The sequence below is a fragment of the Taudactylus pleione genome, unplaced genomic scaffold, assembly GCF_031769625.1.
Source record: "Taudactylus pleione unplaced genomic scaffold, aTauple2 ptg000093l, whole genome shotgun sequence".
NCBI classification, from domain to species: Eukaryota; Metazoa; Chordata; class Amphibia; order Anura; family Myobatrachidae; genus Taudactylus; species Taudactylus pleione.
Genome location: NW_028284495.1, coordinates 17768639 through 17777506, shown reverse-complemented (window position 1 = coordinate 17777506; position 8868 = coordinate 17768639).

The window sequence follows — 8868 nt, the reverse complement described above, 5'->3', positions numbered from 1 at the left end:
ACCACAAGCACTGCGAGCAGTTCAGACGCCTTTCGATGTACTTGATTAATCTAATAAATAGCGGATATGACGTATGATGCGAGCGGCCAGGGGGCGTCTTTGCAAAATAGTGAGCGCATGTTTCGTTCGCTTGCTCAGACATAGAGGCGTCAACAGACCGCAAAGAGCGAGCGCTCAATTTAAATAGCCGGCCCCTTTTTCTGAACGAGCAAGCGCAAATAGCGTCCGGCTCTGAATCAGGCCCCCAGTAAAGATTGCTTTAATATTTACTACAATTGTAAATGAAGATTTGGTTGCTTGGGCAACATCTCCACTATTAAAAACCTGCAGTTAAGTAAATATACCCCTTAGTGTAGAGTTAGACACCACAGATGTAGGGACAGGAGCTATTCTTTCACAGATGAAAATAGAGACTGGAAAACTCCATAATTTTGCAGTCTTGTCCGAACGATTCTCCTCAGAACATAATTTGATGAAGGAAACAAAGAGTTATTAGCTGCCAAATAGGCACTTGAAGAATGGAAAGACTGACTAGAAGGTTCTAAATGCAAGTAACCATTCTTAAAAATTTCTAGTATATTAAATCTAACTCCCAGAAAAGTTCAGAGGGCTAATTCCTTTAGAAGATTTAACTTAACCACTTATAGACCTGGATATAGAAATACAAAAGCATTTTTTTTTTACCAGTCCACAATTATGTTTCATATACAGTAGCACTGCAATCCTGCCATTTACAATGGTTTTGGCTGCACTAACTCCTGATCTATCTACAATATTCATTTACTGTAGTATCAAATATGAGCACAATCAGAAAAGTCGGAAGTTTGTTTGTTCCTGTTTCCTTCTAACATCAGGTTTTGAAAGAGTTTCATAACCATAGCCTGTATGAGCATCCGGGCATTCACAAAATTACAGTTATTATGGTGGTGGGCTGGAGAGAAGATATTTGTGTAAGGTACAGTATGTTTCAGAAAAATTTTCCACAAGGCTTTCCTTATGGACTGTAAAATTATTCACCATTTTTTGCCAGTATCTAAACAAACGTGGTCCCACATTTCAATGGGTTTCATGGGTAAGCTCACAAATTCCAAACACCAGTGTAAAACTGCTAGTGGTGCTTAAACTTCATACATTTTTCCATATACAAAACTGCTATCAAATAATTCAGAAAGTGTGCAAACACTTTAGAAAAAGAACATTTGAGTACTGGCTGCACATATGTATGTTTTCATCAATTATATAAAAAATAGTATCCCTCAAACTCTTGAGTGTATATCTCTATAAAATATATGCAATTCATTAACATATAGTTAACGAAATTATAAAGCGGAACAATTCATCAAAAATGCACATGCATTTCAAAAACATTAGATGTAAAACTTCAGCTATTTCTGAGGAATTTTATATAAAACCCATATCATTATACTGATAACTGCATAGACTGGATACATTTAAAGCTAATGTACAGGGACTCCCAGGTTCTGATAGAAGGTATCAGTACTTTGTACCATAAATATGGGGGACCTTTATGATTTCATATGTGTTTAGACACCATGCATATCTCTGATATTTTATAGTTTACATTTTATAGGTAATGTGTTATACATTTATTTTTTGTACTGTATGTGTATTTTTGATGTATTGTTTTTACAACTTCTTTACTAGGGGTAAATTTACTAAAGTGAGAGTTTTTAGAAGTGAGTTTTAAAAGTGATGTTGCCCATAGCAACCAATCAGATTCTAGCTATTATCTTCTAGGAGGTGCTAGTTAAATATTAAGTAGAATCTGATTGGTTGCTATGGGTAACATCACTTCTAAAACTCATTTCTAAAAACTCTCACTTCAGTAAATTTACCCCCTAATATCTAAAAATAAATGTCATACATTTTATAGAGATATCCACTAAAGAGCATTGAGAAAAACTTATTTTAGATAATTGATGAAAACATTACTCATACATATGTGCAGCCGATACTCAAAGTTCTTCGCAAATTCCAAAGGTTATATTGTTATTTGGGTGGTAATGAACAGGTTTATTAAGAAGGCTCATTTTAAGCCTCTATTTGGAATTCCTTTTACTGAGTTACTTGAAACGCTATGTGTTAAACATATCCTCAGACTTCATGGAAATCCTGAAAATATTGTTTCTGACAGGGGTATGCTGTTCACAGTATGTTTCTGGAAAGCCTTCTGCAAATGTCTCAGTATAGACCTTAGGTAGAGGGTGACCCAAGCCATGGAGCAATATTTACTATGTTATACCTTTCTTTTCAAGATTGGGTGGAACAATCACAGTACCATGGTGTTAGGATCCCCGGGTTGCTTATCATCTTGATCACAGTTCCCAGCCATAGTTGCAACTGGGACACTGAATCATGTCCTGTCCTTGTTCCGGCTGTTTCAGGCAGCTGAAAATCCTGTCTTGTCTGTGTACAGCTCATAGCTTGTCATTACTGCCTGTCAGGTGCTCACTAACAGTGGCATAACTAGGGGGAAATCAAGCAGGGCTTGTGCCTTGGGTGCCATCGGACTGGTGGCACGTCGGGTGCCACTGGCCGCAGTCCAGGACACTGTGGTCAGTGTAGTGCTGACCGGATGGAGTTCAGTCAGCACTACACAGTAACAAACACGCAGCCACCATTGCCGCCGGCTGTGTGTTTGTTTTAATTAGCAGCCAATGAGAGTCAAACAGACTCTCTTGGACTGCTGTGCCAACTGCTGGAGCCGGGCTGGAACTCACTCATGAGCTCCATCTTCTGGCTCCCACAGTGGGTGATGGATGGGAGAGACATCATGACGTAATGCAGAGTGTGCCAACACGGGAGGCCGGCGGAGCAAACAGTGGCGGGAGCAGAAGCTGGAGCGGGAATTCAGATTAAGTGTTTTTTTTATGTGTGTGTCTTTGTCTGCACTACTGGGGGCACTGCATAGGGGGAACTACTACTGGGGCACTGCTTAGGGGGGAAATACTACTACTGGGGGCACTGCATAGGGGGGAACACAACTGGGGCCACTGCATCGGGGGGACTACTATTGAGGGTACTGGGGGCACTGCATCGGGGGGACCACTACTGGGAGGACTACTACTGGGGGCACTATATAAGGGGCACTGCATAGGGATGACCAATACTGGGGGCACTGCATAGGGTGGACTACTACTGGAAGCACTATATAAGGGGATTACTACTGGGGCACTTCATAGGGGGGACTACTAATGGGGGACTGCATTGGAGGGACCACTACTGGGGGCACTGCATTGGGGGGATCACTGCTGGGGGCAATACTAGGGGGACTACTACTGGGGGCACTGCATTGGGGACCAGTACTGGGGGGACCACTACTGGTGGGCACTATATAAGGGACTCTACATATAGGGGACCACTACTGGGGGCACTGCATAGGGTGAACTACTACTGGGGGCACTAAAAAAGGGGCTTACTACTAGGGTCACAAGATGCACTGCATAGGGGGACCTCTACTATTGGCACTGAATCAGGATGGCTACTACAGAAGGCACTTTATAAGAAGCACTGCATAGGGGGATCACTACTGGGGGCCTGCATAAGGGGGACCACTACTAGGGGCACTATATAAGGGGCCTCCATAAAGGTGGGCCAGTACACGGGGCAATGTATAAGGGGCACTGCATAGGGGGATCACTATTGGGGGCACTGTATAAGGGGAACTAATGGGGCTGCATAAGGGGGACCACTACTGGGGGCACTGTATAAGGAGAACTAATGGGGCTGCATAAGGGGGACCACTACTGGCAGTACTGAACAAGGGGCACTACTGGGAGCCTGCATAAGAGGGACTACCACTGGGGGCATTGCATACTGGGTGTACTGTATTAGGGGCACTACTGGGAGCCTGCATAAGGGGGACCACTACTGGGGGCACTGCATAGGGGGGACTGTATAAGGGGCACTGCATTAAGGTGCATATGGAATGGAAAGGAATGTTCCCAGTGTGACCAGAAAGGTGTGTGTGTCATGTTGACATGCCCCATTTTTCAGTGGCTACACCCCTTGTGACCACGCCCACATGCACATAGGGGGGGCTCCATATTTCAATTTGCCCTGAGCTCCAAATACCCTAGTTATGGCACTGCTCACTAATTAATCACGTGTCTCTGTGCAGAGCGCTGGAGCACACTAGCCTTTGATTAGCTAAAGCTCTGCAGGAACTGGCTCTGATTGGATTCTGCATCTCTTAAGTTACAGCCAGCCCTGCACTCTTTGCCGGTTATACTGTCTGTCTACCAGTGTATGTTGCTCTGTTCGCAGTTACCTGAGTTCTTGCTGGCCTACCAAGTTCTACCATTATGGTATCCTGATCTTGTCAGTATTCAGCCCTGCTGTATTATTACCACAGTCCTGTCTAGTCATGTCAGTCTGCATTCAGCTAATGTTACCTGCAGTGTTCTTCACCTCACAGCCTCAAGTTTGTTTGCTGCATCTGAGTACACCTGTATGCTGTTTGGCTCCTGCATCTTGGCCTGCAACCACATCTAGCCATGTCAGTTTATTCTCAGCTATTCTGCCAGCACTGTTCTCCACCTTGCTGCTTCCAGTTTATGTCTCTGCCATGTCTGAGTATTCCTGTTTGCCATCTGGTTCCGAAATTATGATCTGCTAGGCCTCAAACTGTGTTAGTACTATCACGGCTACCAGGCCGCATCTTTTCCAAGTACATCTCAGCTCACAAAGCTGCAACTTGGCCACTAGGCTGCATCTTGCCAAGTACACCTCGGCTCTCAAAGCTGCAACTCAGTCCACAAGGCCACTTCAGTTGGTTCCAGTCTCACATGGCCATCAAGGCCACTCTGTTTGTTCCTGTCTCATTTCGGCCCTTAAGGCCACATTCCAATCGCACACAGCGCTAAAGGCCACATTTGGCCCTCAAGGTCACATTGGTGTGTCCCAGTTGCACATTGGTCCTCAAGGCCACTCCATTCATTCAAGTCTCATAGTCTGCTACCATCTTGGCACATTAGCCACACCTCGGCCTGCTAGGCCGCAACTTGAACTGTGTCTGTACTACTGCCAGTGTTCTTGCCTCATCATTGTATATTGTCTGTGTCTTGTTTGTTCAGTTCTTGCCTGTATCTTGCCTGTCTTGTCCTTATCTATATCGTGCCATTCCTATCTTGTCTATTCCAGTCTGAAATCCTGCTGTAACACAGTCCTGGTCTCTCCTGCCTAGCAGCTAGTTATTATTGTCCATCCATTCCTTGTCTGGTGTCCTAGCTGCACTGTAGTCCCTAGACCTTCCTGAGATGCATCATCTTTTGCTGCTAGTGCACCCTGTCGATACCTGTTAGAGTCACTTCTGCAGCCACACTCCAGCTAGTCTCCATAGTGGAAGACCTGCCACATCATTACCTTGTCTAGTCCTCGGTCAGCAGTTGCACCCATCAGAGTTGTATGGAACTCCCAGAGGTAACCATCAGGACACATGAGCAGTGCTTTGCACGCCACTGAAATGGCGTGGAAACGCTCAGGCATGCCTGCGTTTGCAAATCCACTCCCCCGTTTTCACAGACCAATCCCTGTCACCACCCACAAATGGCTTCTCCTGTCACTCACTCAGCTGGGCAATCTATGCGTAGCAAGCTAATGCTTCCCGATCGCTCAGACTGGTTTGCGCACGTGCATTGCGATCCGTATTCATGCGCACAATGCAAATATCGGCAGTCTGTGTGCAAACGCTTCCTAGCGAGTGGGTCTGATTCGGGCCCTTTGTGTGCTATTATTTTGGTGCCGGGAACCACAATAAATAGTTCCTGGGCACAAGACTAGTTTGAGATGCAGGATCTTTAGTGATTTGCTGTGTGTTCAGCAAATGCCCATACAATTGCTAGACAAATTGTATGGGCATTTGTTAATAGCCATAGAGAAATTTGAGATTTTCACACTTGTTGTTTATTAATGGACCATTGGTAAGACGGGGTGAATATATAACATATCTGGCAGTATATTAGCAAGAGATTATATTGCTCATCAAAATAATTTTTTGGAAAACTTTCACACAGAAATTAATCCAATGTAATGTATGTCCTATTTCACTATTATGTGTCAGTGTACCTTTAAACATTTCTTAAACTGTTCTATTTAATATTGTGCTAAGCATGCTGCCTTGAAATGTTAAATAAAAAGGCAGCTGGAGTTTATGGACAACTAACCTTGGACAGAGCGTGATAAACCTTAACTCCCTTTGATTAATCTAGTAACTCCACTTAGGTGTTGACGATAATGAATAATCATCCATCATTTTAAATTGCTTTTTAGTGCAAGGCTACAATATGATCTGTTATAGCACATGATGACCTAGGGTGGACAGTCTGCATTGTAAATTCATTCTTAATAAGTGTCTTTATTTTATGTTATTACATAATTGACATTAAAGAAAACATTATCAGATTTAAATAAGAATGAAGTAGGTTTGATATATATATTGCATATGTAGATGTATTAGGTCATAAAAAAGGTCATAAACTAAATTTTTTAGATTTAAATAAAGGAAAACCTTCCATTTTTAGGACAATTTCTCCAAGAAACTTCTTCATTAATTATTACTACTTTATCTTTGCTATGAGTAAATATGTTTGTTTAATCAGATAGTTTGCATATATGTTTGTTTTCTTTATACTGATTGACTGACAGCCTTTTATCATGAATCTATTTTATCAGGTTGTTTGACCACTTTACAGTTGTTTATTTTGAACAACCTAATCAATATGCTATTACAATTAACATATTATTATACCTATATTAACCACTATTATGGAAGGCTTATTCTCCACAAACACTACAGTCATAGAAATTGCCCAAGGAAAAAGTTCAGAATTGTTTAGAAGCTTTACTCATATTAAACTAACACATATAAATATTTTTTACAAGTATGCAAACATTGCTTCCCTTTATTATAAGTATATTAAACATTGCCAAGGTTGCACCCATCAGAGTTGCAGCTTCATTTACATAAATCCCAGCTTCATTTACATAAAATAAACACTTGTGTACTCTCACTATTATGTGCTCCATAAAGACATACGTCACTGCTACATTAACATCTTAATCACACTGTTTAAGATAAATATCTTAACTTTATTACAACTAAACCATTATTTTTGTGTGTAAAGAACCAGGTAGACAAGATCAGATAACTGTTGTTTATTTGAATTAAATATTTATTTTTTATAATCTCCAGTAACTCAGTTAATCTAAAAGATCCAGGCATTCTGAAATGGTTACATTGTTCTCAATTTATGTCAGCATTTCAGCAACCAACTTGGTTGATGTTTTCTGATATTCAATGGCAAATTATTGACATCTGTAAAATATTTAAATGGAATATATTGTTTTTTTTCAGTATTTCACTATTTATAACTACAAACATCAATGTGTTCTATGTGGGTTGGTTGGTGGGTATGGCTTTTCATTTTATTAGTCTTTCCTACAGAATGTCCTAAGATAAAACTTTGTCCTTTCTTATACACTTGTTTATGTAGGCAACTACCACTTGTGGGAACTCAAAACATAAAATAGGACAATACAGTGCAATAAATCTAAACATTGATCAACTGTATGAAGTGTCACCTTCACCATCAAATTTATTGAACAACATTTACTCACCTTGCAGATGTGTCCTCATACACTTAGCGTCTATATGCCGTCGCGTGAGACCCCGGCTCGACTGAGACGTTTCAAAAGGAGTAGCATACTGTGATTTTCTTTAAGTTTTGTATTATAAGCATCACAGAAGCAGTGAAAAGCCACTCGCAGTGCACTAGAGTTGCTAGGCTGTATTATTAAATGCATAGGAATTGGCATTCCACATGCGCAAAGCCACAGACTAAGCACAAAGGAACTTGATGTGGGAAACAGCCGCTCGCATCTTAGCACTTTTTACACAGATTCAGATTCAGTTGCATGCAGAGGTGGATCTACTGTGCAACTAATGAAGCTTAAGCTTCAGGGCCCCTAACCCTGGAGGAGCCCTGAAGTAATTTTTTTTTTAATGATTGAATTTTTTAGCAAAATCAATGTAGTTTTTTAAATGTGTGTTATTAATTTAAGGTTATTTTAGTAATAGAATCATAAGCCAATGGGTTGAAGTACTTAATATTGACCTTAGAATGTGCTGTACAGTAGTGCATGTAGGGGGGATTTCTTAGTATTCTGAACCCCCACTGATTAGTACTGTCTGGCAGACACTGTATCTATAGCTCCGACCAGAGGATGGCTCTTATGAGCCGGCCGGGTGCAGAATAGAGAGCTGCTGTCAGTGTCACTGCTGAGTGCAATGCTACCAGGTGTCACTAGATGCTCCCATCTCCATTTGTGCTATCTCATCTGCCTGAAGTCTGCCCTGCAGTGCTGACCACAAACTGAAAGCTGATCTGACTGAGTGATGGCAAGCAGCTCAGAGGCGGGAGCACGCAGCATAAGGGAGAGACCTGACTCAGGGAGATTATAAAGATCCCACTCAGGAGGATCAATAGCTGGGGTCCTACAGAGGAAGTAAGTTTTGGTTTTGTATGTGATCTATCTACAGTCTCTTGCTCTGGTTTTTTTTTACATCTATCTATCTATCTATCTATCTATCTATCTATCTATCTATCTATCTATCTATCTATCTATCTACAGTGTCTGACTTTCTGGGAGTTTCTACAACTATCTGTCTACAGTCTCTCACTCTCTGGAGTGTATCTACATCTATCTATATATCTATCTATCTAAAGTGTCTCACTATCTGGGGGTCTCTACATCTATCTATCTATCTATCTATCTACAGTGTCTCACTCTCTGGGGGGTTTCTACATCTATCTTTCTTCAACTCGGAACCCCAAAACTTGGTTATAT